We start from the raw sequence: 16,380 nt of genomic DNA, 5'->3' as shown, positions 1-16,380 counted from the left end.
GGCCTTGCTGCTGCTGCAGCCAAAAAACAAAAGGTGGTGCTGCTGCTGCTTCTGCTGCTTCTGCTTCTGCTTGTGTCTGGCCCCTGTTGGAGCGTCCAGGCACAGGACTTCTGCTGCTGCTGACTAAATGGCCTCCTTAATTGGATCATTTGAGTAGCCAGCACACCTGTGCAGGTAGGGCATGACATGATAGGCAGCTGCCTTGATAGCGGGTGGGTGCTGAATGTTCCTAATTGACAAAATAAGATTAATGCTTATGAAGAAATATAAAATCTCATCCCTTCCCCAATATCGCGCCACACCCCTACCCCTTAATTCCCTGGTTGAACGTGATGGACATATGTCTTTTTTCGACCGTACTAACTATGTAACTATGTAACATAACATGGGGGGGGGGGGGTCTCCTGGCTGTTCACACAGGTGTGTCATTGCTGTACATTGACCATGCATTGCTTCTGTGGTATTGCAAAGGCAAAGACAAATGCTTCCAGCCATCCATTGCACTAATGGATTGGTCATCAGCTGGCTGTCTATGTCCCGCATCAATATAGACCAAAGTACAGAGGGTTAGGCTATGCTATTGTGCACCTACCTGATGCATCAGAAGGTGCGAGGCCCTTGCTAAATTCTGTGCACAGACTTTGAGATCTATACTTTAGACTGTATCTAAACCTGCTCCAACATGGACTGACATTCTGGCCTACTTTCAGCCGATGCGACTTGTCTGTCGCTGAACAGTCGCTTTTTATGTATTCAGCACCTATGTATAATGTTGTAAAAATGCTCTAGAAGCTAAAGTCGCAGAAATGTCACACATATTTGGCCTGCAACTTTCTGTGCGACAAATTCAGACAGGAAAAATCAGTATAAATCCTTAGAAAATTATCCCCCAGTGTCTCCATCTGCTGGCGGTATTGAATAAGCATTGCTGCACTGATGGGGTATGCATTAGACAAAAAAAAAGAAGAAAAAGAAGAATAATACGCCCAGAAAAGAGGCGAAAAGGAGAAAAACGTAAAAAAACGTGAAAAAAAAGTAAGAGGAAGAGAAGGGAAAAAAAGGTGGAAATGGGTTTAAAAGTGATTTCGGCGGAGAAATATATATATATATATATATATATATATATATATATATATTATATATACGCGCACACACACACATATATATAAACGTATTCTCCGTTGAGATATTGCAGCCGCTGCTGTGTCCAGGCCCAGGAGCCTTAGCACTGTGCTGTGATGTCACTCAATACCACTGACATCACTAGGTGTAAACAACATCTCTCCTTTGCTGTGTATGTGACTATGGAGCTGTTTGGTGATGTCGTCTATTATGGCCTTCATAGAAGCAACAGGAGATTGTTGCATCCATCTAGAACCCTCAGAACTACAGTGCTATGATGTCACTCACTTCCACAGGCCTTGCAGAGTGTAAACAACAACAACCCAGCTTTGTTGTGTATGTAACCATAGGGATTTGTGATGTCACCTAGAACCTTCACAGCAGCGACAGCTTTATGAGGAGCATCAGCACTGCTCTGCCTGAGCAGAACCATCACCGCCATAGGTTGTCAAATAACCCGGATTTAACCCACACAGGTATGTCCAATGGGGTGCAGGCATGTCCTCTATGCTTACAGCTTCCCGTGGGTGTTGGTTTGATACCGTTTGGGGACAGCCAAGGAGGCATCTGCAGGCAACAAAGGTAGGTGTGTGCTTGTGTGTGTGTTTCCTATGCAGATCCTAAGCCCAGTGTCACATGCAAGTAGGAGGAGTAAGAAGGGTTCCTGGCAAATCCGGGTTATGGATTGCATTTAAAAAGGCCCCGTGGGAGTGCAATGGGCCCCTGTCTTGCTGCTTAGCAATAATGGTATGGGTTTAGGTTCTGCTGTGTGTACTGGTGGTTGACTGCCCCCCAGCCCAGAGTGTGCATGGAAAATTGTCTGGCAGCCTCCCTGACAGCAAGCAGTGATAGTGCCCATGAAGGGGACCTTGTTGGGCCCGCCCCTTTCACGGTTATCGCTTCTCGGCCTTTTGGCTAAGATCAAGTGTAGTATCTGTTCTTATCAGTTTAATATCTGATACGTCCCCTATCTGGGGACCATATATTAAATGGATTTTTGAGAACGGGGGCCGATTTCGAAGCTTGCTTCCGTCGCCCTATGCATTGACCCGATATGGCAGTATCTTCGGGTACAGTGCACCACCCCCTTACAGGGTTAAAAAGAAAGATTCCTACTTTCATTGCTACCTGCTTGCTGGCTAGCCAGCTAGCCAGCCCTGTGGGCCTTGCTGCTGCTGCAGCCAAAAAACAAAAGGTGGTGCTGCTGCTGCTTCTGCTGCTTCTGCTTCTGCTTGTGTCTGGCCCCTGTTGGAGCGTCCAGGCACAGGACTTCTGCTGCTGCTGACTAAATGGCCTCCTTAATTGGATCATTTGAGTAGCCAGCACACCTGTGCAGGTAGGGCATGACATGATAGGCAGCTGCCTTGATAGCGGGTGGGTGCTGAATGTTCCTAATTGACAAAATAAGATTAATGCTTATGAAGAAATATAAAATCTCATCCCTTCCCCAATATCGCGCCACACCCCTACCCCTTAATTCCCTGGTTGAACGTGATGGACATATGTCTTTTTTCGACCGTACTAACTATGTAACTATGTAACATAACATGGGGGGGGGGGGGTCTCCTGGCTGTTCACACAGGTGTGTCATTGCTGTACATTGACCATGCATTGCTTCTGTGGTATTGCAAAGGCAAAGACAAATGCTTCCAGCCATCCATTGCACTAATGGATTGGTCATCAGCTGGCTGTCTATGTCCCGCATCAATATAGACCAAAGTACAGAGGGTTAGGCTATGCTATTGTGCACCTACCTGATGCATCAGAAGGTGCGAGGCCCTTGCTAAATTCTGTGCACAGACTTTGAGATCTATACTTTAGACTGTATCTAAACCTGCTCCAACATGGACTGACATTCTGGCCTACTTTCAGCCGATGCGACTTGTCTGTCGCTGAACAGTCGCTTTTTATGTATTCAGCACCTATGTATAATGTTGTAAAAATGCTCTAGAAGCTAAAGTCGCAGAAATGTCACACATATTTGGCCTGCAACTTTCTGTGCGACAAATTCAGACAGGAAAAATCAGTATAAATCCTTAGAAAATTATCCCCCAGTGTCTCCATCTGCTGGCGGTATTGAATAAGCATTGCTGCACTGATGGGGTATGCATTAGACAAAAAAAAAGAAGAAAAAGAAGAATAATACGCCCAGAAAAGAGGCGAAAAGGAGAAAAACGTAAAAAAACGTGAAAAAAAAGTAAGAGGAAGAGAAGGGAAAAAAAGGTGGAAATGGGTTTAAAAGTGATTTCGGCGGAGAAATATATATATATATATATATATATATATATATATATATATATATATACGCGCACACACACACATATATATAAACGTATTCTCCGTTGAGATATTGCAGCCGCTGCTGTGTCCAGGCCCAGGAGCCTTAGCACTGTGCTGTGATGTCACTCAATACCACTGACATCACTAGGTGTAAACAACATCTCTCCTTTGCTGTGTATGTGACTATGGAGCTGTTTGGTGATGTCGTCTATTATGGCCTTCATAGAAGCAACAGGAGATTGTTGCATCCATCTAGAACCCTCAGAACTACAGTGCTATGATGTCACTCACTTCCACAGGCCTTGCAGAGTGTAAACAACAACAACCCAGCTTTGTTGTGTATGTAACCATAGGGATTTGTGATGTCACCTAGAACCTTCACAGCAGCGACAGCTTTATGAGGAGCATCAGCACTGCTCTGCCTGAGCAGAACCATCACCGCCATAGGTTGTCAAATAACCCGGATTTAACCCACACAGGTAAGTCCAATGGGGTGCAGGCATGTCCTCTATGCTTACAGCTTCCCGTGGGTGTTGGTTTGATACCGTTTGGGGACAGCCAAGGAGGCATCTGCAGGCAACAAAGGTAGGTGTGTGCTTGTGTGTGTGTTTCCTATGCAGATCCTAAGCCCAGTGTCACATGCAAGTAGGAGGAGTAAGAAGGGTTCCTGGCAAATCCGGGTTATGGATTGCATTTAAAAAGGCCCCGTGGGAGTGCAATGGGCCCCTGTCTTGCTGCTTAGCAATAATGGTATGGGTTTAGGTTCTGCTGTGTGTACTGGTGGTTGACTGCCCCCCAGCCCAGAGTGTGCATGGAAAATTGTCTGGCAGCCTCCCTGACAGCAAGCAGTGATAGTGCCCATGAAGGGGACCTTGTTGGGCCCGCCCCTTTCACGGTTATCGCTTCTCGGCCTTTTGGCTAAGATCAAGTGTAGTATCTGTTCTTATCAGTTTAATATCTGATACGTCCCCTATCTGGGGACCATATATTAAATGGATTTTTGAGAACGGGGGCCGATTTCGAAGCTTGCTTCCGTCGCCCTATGCATTGACCCGATATGGCAGTATCTTCGGGTACAGTGCACCACCCCCTTACAGGGTTAAAAAGAAAGATTCCTACTTTCATTGCTACCTGCTTGCTGGCTAGCCAGCTAGCCAGCCCTGTGGGCCTTGCTGCTGCTGCAGCCAAAAAACAAAAGGTGGTGCTGCTGCTGCTTCTGCTGCTTCTGCTTCTGCTTGTGTCTGGCCCCTGTTGGAGCGTCCAGGCACAGGACTTCTGCTGCTGCTGACTAAATGGCCTCCTTAATTGGATCATTTGAGTAGCCAGCACACCTGTGCAGGTAGGGCATGACATGATAGGCAGCTGCCTTGATAGCGGGTGGGTGCTGAATGTTCCTAATTGACAAAATAAGATTAATGCTTATGAAGAAATATAAAATCTCATCCCTTCCCCAATATCGCGCCACACCCCTACCCCTTAATTCCCTGGTTGAACGTGATGGACATATGTCTTTTTTCGACCGTACTAACTATGTAACTATGTAACATAACATGGGGGGGGGGGGTCTCCTGGCTGTTCACACAGGTGTGTCATTGCTGTACATTGACCATGCATTGCTTCTGTGGTATTGCAAAGGCAAAGACAAATGCTTCCAGCCATCCATTGCACTAATGGATTGGTCATCAGCTGGCTGTCTATGTCCCGCATCAATATAGACCAAAGTACAGAGGGTTAGGCTATGCTATTGTGCACCTACCTGATGCATCAGAAGGTGCGAGGCCCTTGCTAAATTCTGTGCACAGACTTTGAGATCTATACTTTAGACTGTATCTAAACCTGCTCCAACATGGACTGACATTCTGGCCTACTTTCAGCCGATGCGACTTGTCTGTCGCTGAACAGTCGCTTTTTATGTATTCAGCACCTATGTATAATGTTGTAAAAATGCTCTAGAAGCTAAAGTCGCAGAAATGTCACACATATTTGGCCTGCAACTTTCTGTGCGACAAATTCAGACAGGAAAAATCAGTATAAATCCTTAGAAAATTATCCCCCAGTGTCTCCATCTGCTGGCGGTATTGAATAAGCATTGCTGCACTGATGGGGTATGCATTAGACAAAAAAAAAGAAGAAAAAGAAGAATAATACGCCCAGAAAAGAGGCGAAAAGGAGAAAAACGTAAAAAAACGTGAAAAAAAAGTAAGAGGAAGAGAAGGGAAAAAAAGGTGGAAATGGGTTTAAAAGTGATTTCGGCGGAGAAATATATATATATATATATATATATATATATATATATATATATACGCGGAGAAATATATATATATATATATATATATATATATATATATATATATATATATATACGCGCACACACACACATATATATAAACGTATTCTCCGTTGAGATATTGCAGCCGCTGCTGTGTCCAGGCCCAGGAGCCTTAGCACTGTGCTGTGATGTCACTCAATACCACTGACATCACTAGGTGTAAACAACATCTCTCCTTTGCTGTGTATGTGACTATGGAGCTGTTTGGTGATGTCGTCTATTATGGCCTTCATAGAAGCAACAGGAGATTGTTGCATCCATCTAGAACCCTCAGAACTACAGTGCTATGATGTCACTCACTTCCACAGGCCTTGCAGAGTGTAAACAACAACAACCCAGCTTTGTTGTGTATGTAACCATAGGGATTTGTGATGTCACCTAGAACCTTCACAGCAGCGACAGCTTTATGAGGAGCATCAGCACTGCTCTGCCTGAGCAGAACCATCACCGCCATAGGTTGTCAAATAACCCGGATTTAACCCACACAGGTAAGTCCAATGGGGTGCAGGCATGTCCTCTATGCTTACAGCTTCCCGTGGGTGTTGGTTTGATACCGTTTGGGGACAGCCAAGGAGGCATCTGCAGGCAACAAAGGTAGGTGTGTGCTTGTGTGTGTGTTTCCTATGCAGATCCTAAGCCCAGTGTCACATGCAAGTAGGAGGAGTAAGAAGGGTTCCTGGCAAATCCGGGTTATGGATTGCATTTAAAAAGGCCCCGTGGGAGTGCAATGGGCCCCTGTCTTGCTGCTTAGCAATAATGGTATGGGTTTAGGTTCTGCTGTGTGTACTGGTGGTTGACTGCCCCCCAGCCCAGAGTGTGCATGGAAAATTGTCTGGCAGCCTCCCTGACAGCAAGCAGTGATAGTGCCCATGAAGGGGACCTTGTTGGGCCCGCCCCTTTCACGGTTATCGCTTCTCGGCCTTTTGGCTAAGATCAAGTGTAGTATCTGTTCTTATCAGTTTAATATCTGATACGTCCCCTATCTGGGGACCATATATTAAATGGATTTTTGAGAACGGGGGCCGATTTCGAAGCTTGCTTCCGTCGCCCTATGCATTGACCCGATATGGCAGTATCTTCGGGTACAGTGCACCACCCCCTTACAGGGTTAAAAAGAAAGATTCCTACTTTCATTGCTACCTGCTTGCTGGCTAGCCAGCTAGCCAGCCCTGTGGGCCTTGCTGCTGCTGCAGCCAAAAAACAAAAGGTGGTGCTGCTGCTGCTTCTGCTGCTTCTGCTTCTGCTTGTGTCTGGCCCCTGTTGGAGCGTCCAGGCACAGGACTTCTGCTGCTGCTGACTAAATGGCCTCCTTAATTGGATCATTTGAGTAGCCAGCACACCTGTGCAGGTAGGGCATGACATGATAGGCAGCTGCCTTGATAGCGGGTGGGTGCTGAATGTTCCTAATTGACAAAATAAGATTAATGCTTATGAAGAAATATAAAATCTCATCCCTTCCCCAATATCGCGCCACACCCCTACCCCTTAATTCCCTGGTTGAACGTGATGGACATATGTCTTTTTTCGACCGTACTAACTATGTAACTATGTAACATAACATGGGGGGGGGGGGTCTCCTGGCTGTTCACACAGGTGTGTCATTGCTGTACATTGACCATGCATTGCTTCTGTGGTATTGCAAAGGCAAAGACAAATGCTTCCAGCCATCCATTGCACTAATGGATTGGTCATCAGCTGGCTGTCTATGTCCCGCATCAATATAGACCAAAGTACAGAGGGTTAGGCTATGCTATTGTGCACCTACCTGATGCATCAGAAGGTGCGAGGCCCTTGCTAAATTCTGTGCACAGACTTTGAGATCTATACTTTAGACTGTATCTAAACCTGCTCCAACATGGACTGACATTCTGGCCTACTTTCAGCCGATGCGACTTGTCTGTCGCTGAACAGTCGCTTTTTATGTATTCAGCACCTATGTATAATGTTGTAAAAATGCTCTAGAAGCTAAAGTCGCAGAAATGTCACACATATTTGGCCTGCAACTTTCTGTGCGACAAATTCAGACAGGAAAAATCAGTATAAATCCTTAGAAAATTATCCCCCAGTGTCTCCATCTGCTGGCGGTATTGAATAAGCATTGCTGCACTGATGGGGTATGCATTAGACAAAAAAAAAGAAGAAAAAGAAGAATAATACGCCCAGAAAAGAGGCGAAAAGGAGAAAAACGTAAAAAAACGTGAAAAAAAAGTAAGAGGAAGAGAAGGGAAAAAAAGGTGGAAATGGGTTTAAAAGTGATTTCGGCGGAGAAATATATATATATATATATATATATATATATATATATATATACGCGCACACACACACATATATATAAACGTATTCTCCGTTGAGATATTGCAGCCGCTGCTGTGTCCAGGCCCAGGAGCCTTAGCACTGTGCTGTGATGTCACTCAATACCACTGACATCACTAGGTGTAAACAACATCTCTCCTTTGCTGTGTATGTGACTATGGAGCTGTTTGGTGATGTCGTCTATTATGGCCTTCATAGAAGCAACAGGAGATTGTTGCATCCATCTAGAACCCTCAGAACTACAGTGCTATGATGTCACTCACTTCCACAGGCCTTGCAGAGTGTAAACAACAACAACCCAGCTTTGTTGTGTATGTAACCATAGGGATTTGTGATGTCACCTAGAACCTTCACAGCAGCGACAGCTTTATGAGGAGCATCAGCACTGCTCTGCCTGAGCAGAACCATCACCGCCATAGGTTGTCAAATAACCCGGATTTAACCCACACAGGTAAGTCCAATGGGGTGCAGGCATGTCCTCTATGCTTACAGCTTCCCGTGGGTGTTGGTTTGATACCGTTTGGGGACAGCCAAGGAGGCATCTGCAGGCAACAAAGGTAGGTGTGTGCTTGTGTGTGTGTTTCCTATGCAGATCCTAAGCCCAGTGTCACATGCAAGTAGGAGGAGTAAGAAGGGTTCCTGGCAAATCCGGGTTATGGATTGCATTTAAAAAGGCCCCGTGGGAGTGCAATGGGCCCCTGTCTTGCTGCTTAGCAATAATGGTATGGGTTTAGGTTCTGCTGTGTGTACTGGTGGTTGACTGCCCCCCAGCCCAGAGTGTGCATGGAAAATTGTCTGGCAGCCTCCCTGACAGCAAGCAGTGATAGTGCCCATGAAGGGGACCTTGTTGGGCCCGCCCCTTTCACGGTTATCGCTTCTCGGCCTTTTGGCTAAGATCAAGTGTAGTATCTGTTCTTATCAGTTTAATATCTGATACGTCCCCTATCTGGGGACCATATATTAAATGGATTTTTGAGAACGGGGGCCGATTTCGAAGCTTGCTTCCGTCGCCCTATGCATTGACCCGATATGGCAGTATCTTCGGGTACAGTGCACCACCCCCTTACAGGGTTAAAAAGAAAGATTCCTACTTTCATTGCTACCTGCTTGCTGGCTAGCCAGCTAGCCAGCCCTGTGGGCCTTGCTGCTGCTGCAGCCAAAAAACAAAAGGTGGTGCTGCTGCTGCTTCTGCTGCTTCTGCTTCTGCTTGTGTCTGGCCCCTGTTGGAGCGTCCAGGCACAGGACTTCTGCTGCTGCTGACTAAATGGCCTCCTTAATTGGATCATTTGAGTAGCCAGCACACCTGTGCAGGTAGGGCATGACATGATAGGCAGCTGCCTTGATAGCGGGTGGGTGCTGAATGTTCCTAATTGACAAAATAAGATTAATGCTTATGAAGAAATATAAAATCTCATCCCTTCCCCAATATCGCGCCACACCCCTACCCCTTAATTCCCTGGTTGAACGTGATGGACATATGTCTTTTTTCGACCGTACTAACTATGTAACTATGTAACATAACATGGGGGGGGGGGGTCTCCTGGCTGTTCACACAGGTGTGTCATTGCTGTACATTGACCATGCATTGCTTCTGTGGTATTGCAAAGGCAAAGACAAATGCTTCCAGCCATCCATTGCACTAATGGATTGGTCATCAGCTGGCTGTCTATGTCCCGCATCAATATAGACCAAAGTACAGAGGGTTAGGCTATGCTATTGTGCACCTACCTGATGCATCAGAAGGTGCGAGGCCCTTGCTAAATTCTGTGCACAGACTTTGAGATCTATACTTTAGACTGTATCTAAACCTGCTCCAACATGGACTGACATTCTGGCCTACTTTCAGCCGATGCGACTTGTCTGTCGCTGAACAGTCGCTTTTTATGTATTCAGCACCTATGTATAATGTTGTAAAAATGCTCTAGAAGCTAAAGTCGCAGAAATGTCACACATATTTGGCCTGCAACTTTCTGTGCGACAAATTCAGACAGGAAAAATCAGTATAAATCCTTAGAAAATTATCCCCCAGTGTCTCCATCTGCTGGCGGTATTGAATAAGCATTGCTGCACTGATGGGGTATGCATTAGACGAAAAAAAAGAAGAAAAAGAAGAATAATACGCCCAGAAAAGAGGCGAAAAGGAGAAAAACGTAAAAAAACGTGAAAAAAAAGTAAGAGGAAGAGAAGGGAAAAAAAGGTGGAAATGGGTTTAAAAGTGATTTCGGCGGAGAAATATATATATATATATATATATATATATATATATATATATATATATGTATATACGCGCACACACACACATATATATAAACGTATTCTCCGTTGAGATATTGAAGCCGCTGCTGTGTCCAGGCCCAGGAGCCTTAGCACTGTGCTGTGATGTCACTCAATACCACTGACATCACTAGGTGTAAACAACATCTCTCCTTTGCTGTGTATGTGACTATGGAGCTGTTTGGTGATGTCGTCTATTATGGCCTTCATAGAAGCAACAGGAGATTGTTGCATCCATCTAGAACCCTCAGAACTACAGTGCTATGATGTCACTCACTTCCACAGGCCTTGCAGAGTGTAAACAACAACAACCCAGCTTTGTTGTGTATGTAACCATAGGGATTTGTGATGTCACCTAGAACCTTCACAGCAGCGACAGCTTTATGAGGAGCATCAGCACTGCTCTGCCTGAGCAGAACCATCACCGCCATAGGTTGTCAAATAACCCGGATTTAACCCACACAGGTAAGTCCAATGGGGTGCAGGCATGTCCTCTATGCTTACAGCTTCCCGTGGGTGTTGGTTTGATACCGTTTGGGGACAGCCAAGGAGGCATCTGCAGGCAACAAAGGTAGGTGTGTGCTTGTGTGTGTGTTTCCTATGCAGATCCTAAGCCCAGTGTCACATGCAAGTAGGAGGAGTAAGAAGGGTTCCTGGCAAATCCGGGTTATGGATTGCATTTAAAAAGGCCCCGTGGGAGTGCAATGGGCCCCTGTCTTGCTGCTTAGCAATAATGGTATGGGTTTAGGTTCTGCTGTGTGTACTGGTGGTTGACTGCCCCCCAGCCCAGAGTGTGCATGGAAAATTGTCTGGCAGCCTCCCTGACAGCAAGCAGTGATAGTGCCCATGAAGGGGACCTTGTTGGGCCCGCCCCTTTCACGGTTATCGCTTCTCGGCCTTTTGGCTAAGATCAAGTGTAGTATCTGTTCTTATCAGTTTAATATCTGATACGTCCCCTATCTGGGGACCATATATTAAATGGATTTTTGAGAACGGGGGCCGATTTCGAAGCTTGCTTCCGTCGCCCTATGCATTGACCCGATATGGCAGTATCTTCGGGTACAGTGCACCACCCCCTTACAGGGTTAAAAAGAAAGATTCCTACTTTCATTGCTACCTGCTTGCTGGCTAGCCAGCTAGCCAGCCCTGTGGGCCTTGCTGCTGCTGCAGCCAAAAAACAAAAGGTGGTGCTGCTGCTGCTTCTGCTGCTTCTGCTTCTGCTTGTGTCTGGCCCCTGTTGGAGCGTCCAGGCACAGGACTTCTGCTGCTGCTGACTAAATGGCCTCCTTAATTGGATCATTTGAGTAGCCAGCACACCTGTGCAGGTAGGGCATGACATGATAGGCAGCTGCCTTGATAGCGGGTGGGTGCTGAATGTTCCTAATTGACAAAATAAGATTAATGCTTATGAAGAAATATAAAATCTCATCCCTTCCCCAATATCGCGCCACACCCCTACCCCTTAATTCCCTGGTTGAACGTGATGGACATATGTCTTTTTTCGACCGTACTAACTATGTAACTATGTAACATAACATGGGGGGGGGGGGTCTCCTGGCTGTTCACACAGGTGTGTCATTGCTGTACATTGACCATGCATTGCTTCTGTGGTATTGCAAAGGCAAAGACAAATGCTTCCAGCCATCCATTGCACTAATGGATTGGTCATCAGCTGGCTGTCTATGTCCCGCATCAATATAGACCAAAGTACAGAGGGTTAGGCTATGCTATTGTGCACCTACCTGATGCATCAGAAGGTGCGAGGCCCTTGCTAAATTCTGTGCACAGACTTTGAGATCTATACTTTAGACTGTATCTAAACCTGCTCCAACATGGACTGACATTCTGGCCTACTTTCAGCCGATGCGACTTGTCTGTCGCTGAACAGTCGCTTTTTATGTATTCAGCACCTATGTATAATGTTGTAAAAATGCTCTAGAAGCTAAAGTCGCAGAAATGTCACACATATTTGGCCTGCAACTTTCTGTGCGACAAATTCAGACAGGAAAAATCAGTATAAATCCTTAGAAAATTATCCCCCAGTGTCTCCATCTGCTGGCGGTATTGAATAAGCATTGCTGCACTGATGGGGTATGCATTAGACGAAAAAAAAGAAGAAAAAGAAGAATAATACGCCCAGAAAAGAGGCGAAAAGGAGAAAAACGTAAAAAAACGTGAAAAAAAAGTAAGAGGAAGAGAAGGGAAAAAAAGGTGGAAATGGGTTTAAAAGTGATTTCGGCGGAGATATATATATATATATATATATATATATATATATATATATATATATACGCGCACACACACACATATATATAAACGTATTCTCCGTTGAGATATTGCAGCCGCTGCTGTGTCCAGGCCCAGGAGCCTTAGCACTGTGCTGTGATGTCACTCAATACCACTGACATCACTAGGTGTAAACAACATCTCTCCTTTGCTGTGTATGTGACTATGGAGCTGTTTGGTGATGTCGTCTATTATGGCCTTCATAGAAGCAACAGGAGATTGTTGCATCCATCTAGAACCCTCAGAACTACAGTGCTATGATGTCACTCACTTCCACAGGCCTTGCAGAGTGTAAACAACAACAACCCAGCTTTGTTGTGTATGTAACCATAGGGATTTGTGATGTCACCTAGAACCTTCACAGCAGCGACAGCTTTATGAGGAGCATCAGCACTGCTCTGCCTGAGCAGAACCATCACCGCCATAGGTTGTCAAATAACCCGGATTTAACCCACACAGGTAAGTCCAATGGGGTGCAGGCATGTCCTCTATGCTTACAGCTTCCCGTGGGTGTTGGTTTGATACCGTTTGGGGACAGCCAAGGAGGCATCTGCAGGCAACAAAGGTAGGTGTGTGCTTGTGTGTGTGTTTCCTATGCAGATCCTAAGCCCAGTGTCACATGCAAGTAGGAGGAGTAAGAAGGGTTCCTGGCAAATCCGGGTTATGGATTGCATTTAAAAAGGCCCCGTGGGAGTGCAATGGGCCCCTGTCTTGCTGCTTAGCAATAATGGTATGGGTTTAGGTTCTGCTGTGTGTACTGGTGGTTGACTGCCCCCCAGCCCAGAGTGTGCATGGAAAATTGTCTGGCAGCCTCCCTGACAGCAAGCAGTGATAGTGCCCATGAAGGGGACCTTGTTGGGCCCGCCCCTTTCACGGTTATCGCTTCTCGGCCTTTTGGCTAAGATCAAGTGTAGTATCTGTTCTTATCAGTTTAATATCTGATACGTCCCCTATCTGGGGACCATATATTAAATGGATTTTTGAGAACGGGGGCCGATTTCGAAGCTTGCTTCCGTCGCCCTATGCATTGACCCGATATGGCAGTATCTTCGGGTACAGTGCACCACCCCCTTACAGGGTTAAAAAGAAAGATTCCTACTTTCATTGCTACCTGCTTGCTGGCTAGCCAGCTAGCCAGCCCTGTGGGCCTTGCTGCTGCTGCAGCCAAAAAACAAAAGGTGGTGCTGCTGCTGCTTCTGCTGCTTCTGCTTCTGCTTGTGTCTGGCCCCTGTTGGAGCGTCCAGGCACAGGACTTCTGCTGCTGCTGACTAAATGGCCTCCTTAATTGGATCATTTGAGTAGCCAGCACACCTGTGCAGGTAGGGCATGACATGATAGGCAGCTGCCTTGATAGCGGGTGGGTGCTGAATGTTCCTAATTGACAAAATAAGATTAATGCTTATGAAGAAATATAAAATCTCATCCCTTCCCCAATATCGCGCCACACCCCTACCCCTTAATTCCCTGGTTGAACGTGATGGACATATGTCTTTTTTCGACCGTACTAACTATGTAACTATGTAACATAACATGGGGGGGGGGGGTCTCCTGGCTGTTCACACAGGTGTGTCATTGCTGTACATTGACCATGCATTGCTTCTGTGGTATTGCAAAGGCAAAGACAAATGCTTCCAGCCATCCATTGCACTAATGGATTGGTCATCAGCTGGCTGTCTATGTCCCGCATCAATATAGACCAAAGTACAGAGGGTTAGGCTATGCTATTGTGCACCTACCTGATGCATCAGAAGGTGCGAGGCCCTTGCTAAATTCTGTGCACAGACTTTGAGATCTATACTTTAGACTGTATCTAAACCTGCTCCAACATGGACTGACATTCTGGCCTACTTTCAGCCGATGCGACTTGTCTGTCGCTGAACAGTCGCTTTTTATGTATTCAGCACCTATGTATAATGTTGTAAAAATGCTCTAGAAGCTAAAGTCGCAGAAATGTCACACATATTTGGCCTGCAACTTTCTGTGCGACAAATTCAGACAGGAAAAATCAGTATAAATCCTTAGAAAATTATCCCCCAGTGTCTCCATCTGCTGGCGGTATTGAATAAGCATTGCTGCACTGATGGGGTATGCATTAGACGAAAAAAAAGAAGAAAAAGAAGAATAATACGCCCAGAAAAGAGGCGAAAAGGAGAAAAACGTAAAAAAACGTGAAAAAAAAGTAAGAGGAAGAGAAGGGAAAAAAAGGTGGAAATGGGTTTAAAAGTGATTTCGGCGGAGAAATATATATATATATATATATATATATATATATATATATATATACGCGCACACACACACATATATATAAACGTATTCTCCGTTGAGATATTGCAGCCGCTGCTGTGTCCAGGCCCAGGAGCCTTAGCACTGTGCTGTGATGTCACTCAATACCACTGACATCACTAGGTGTAAACAACATCTCTCCTTTGCTGTGTATGTGACTATGGAGCTGTTTGGTGATGTCGTCTATTATGGCCTTCATAGAAGCAACAGGAGATTGTTGCATCCATCTAGAACCCTCAGAACTACAGTGCTATGATGTCACTCACTTCCACAGGCCTTGCAGAGTGTAAACAACAACAACCCAGCTTTGTTGTGTATGTAACCATAGGGATTTGTGATGTCACCTAGAACCTTCACAGCAGCGACAGCTTTATGAGGAGCATCAGCACTGCTCTGCCTGAGCAGAACCATCACCGCCATAGGTTGTCAAATAACCCGGATTTAACCCACACAGGTAAGTCCAATGGGGTGCAGGCATGTCCTCTATGCTTACAGCTTCCCGTGGGTGTTGGTTTGATACCGTTTGGGGACAGCCAAGGAGGCATCTGCAGGCAACAAAGGTAGGTGTGTGCTTGTGTGTGTGTTTCCTATGCAGATCCTAAGCCCAGTGTCACATGCAAGTAGGAGGAGTAAGAAGGGTTCCTGGCAAATCCGGGTTATGGATTGCATTTAAAAAGGCCCCGTGGGAGTGCAATGGGCCCCTGTCTTGCTGCTTAGCAATAATGGTATGGGTTTAGGTTCTGCTGTGTGTACTGGTGGTTGACTGCCCCCCAGCCCAGAGTGTGCATGGAAAATTGTCTGGCAGCCTCCCTGACAGCAAGCAGTGATAGTGCCCATGAAGGGGACCTTGTTGGGCCCGCCCCTTTCACGGTTATCGCTTCTCGGCCTTTTGGCTAAGATCAAGTGTAGTATCTGTTCTTATCAGTTTAATATCTGATACGTCCCCTATCTGGGGACCATATATTAAATGGATTTTTGAGAACGGGGGCCGATTTCGAAGCTTGCTTCCGTCGCCCTATGCATTGACCCGATATGGCAGTATCTTCGGGTACAGTGCACCACCCCCTTACAGGGTTAAAAAGAAAGATTCCTACTTTCATTGCTACCTGCTTGCTGGCTAGCCAGCTAGCCAGCCCTGTGGGCCTTGCTGCTGCTGCAGCCAAAAAACAAAAGGTGGTGCTGCTGCTGCTTCTGCTGCTTCTGCTTCTGCTTGTGTCTGGCCCCTGTTGGAGCGTCCAGGCACAGGACTTCTGCTGCTGCTGACTAAATGGCCTCCTTAATTGGATCATTTGAGTAGCCAGCACACCTGTGCAGGTAGGGCATGACATGATAGGCAGCTGCCTTGATAGCGGGTGGGTGCTGAATGTTCCTAATTGACAAAATAAGATTAATGCTTATGAAGAAATATAAAATCTCATCCCTTCCCCAATATCGCGCCACACCCCTACCCCTTAATTCCCTGGTTGAACGTGATGGACATATGTCTTTTTTCG

At 45.9% G+C, this 16,380-nt stretch overlaps 7 non-coding genes across 7 annotated transcripts; all 7 read left to right on the top strand.

Annotated features, from left to right (window-relative positions):
* The first annotated feature begins 2,017 nt into the window (after positions 1-2,017).
* LOC130325699 (U2 spliceosomal RNA) lies at positions 2,018-2,208 on the top strand. The gene has a single exon (XR_008870462.1). It is a non-coding gene; the product is annotated as a U2 spliceosomal RNA (small nuclear RNA).
* Positions 2,209-4,300: 2,092 nt separating this feature from the next.
* On the top strand, positions 4,301-4,491 carry LOC130325698 (U2 spliceosomal RNA). Its single transcript, XR_008870461.1, has one exon. It is a non-coding gene; the product is annotated as a U2 spliceosomal RNA (small nuclear RNA).
* Positions 4,492-6,638: 2,147 nt separating this feature from the next.
* Positions 6,639-6,829, top strand: LOC130325711 (U2 spliceosomal RNA). Its single transcript, XR_008870473.1, has one exon. It is a non-coding gene; the product is annotated as a U2 spliceosomal RNA (small nuclear RNA).
* Positions 6,830-8,914: 2,085 nt separating this feature from the next.
* LOC130325710 (U2 spliceosomal RNA) lies at positions 8,915-9,105 on the top strand. Its single transcript, XR_008870472.1, has one exon. It is a non-coding gene; the product is annotated as a U2 spliceosomal RNA (small nuclear RNA).
* A 2,097-nt stretch (positions 9,106-11,202) lies between these two features.
* On the top strand, positions 11,203-11,393 carry LOC130325709 (U2 spliceosomal RNA). The gene has a single exon (XR_008870471.1). It is a non-coding gene; the product is annotated as a U2 spliceosomal RNA (small nuclear RNA).
* Positions 11,394-13,482: 2,089 nt separating this feature from the next.
* LOC130325708 (U2 spliceosomal RNA) lies at positions 13,483-13,673 on the top strand. The gene has a single exon (XR_008870470.1). It is a non-coding gene; the product is annotated as a U2 spliceosomal RNA (small nuclear RNA).
* A 2,087-nt stretch (positions 13,674-15,760) lies between these two features.
* On the top strand, positions 15,761-15,951 carry LOC130325696 (U2 spliceosomal RNA). The gene has a single exon (XR_008870460.1). It is a non-coding gene; the product is annotated as a U2 spliceosomal RNA (small nuclear RNA).
* The last annotated feature ends 429 nt before the right edge of the window (positions 15,952-16,380 follow it).

Source organism: Hyla sarda, unplaced genomic scaffold (genome assembly GCF_029499605.1).
Source record: "Hyla sarda isolate aHylSar1 unplaced genomic scaffold, aHylSar1.hap1 scaffold_2741, whole genome shotgun sequence".
Taxonomy (NCBI): domain Eukaryota; kingdom Metazoa; phylum Chordata; class Amphibia; order Anura; family Hylidae; genus Hyla; species Hyla sarda.
Note: the sequence above shows the minus strand (reverse complement) of the source record. Positions and strands in the feature narration are given on the sequence as shown.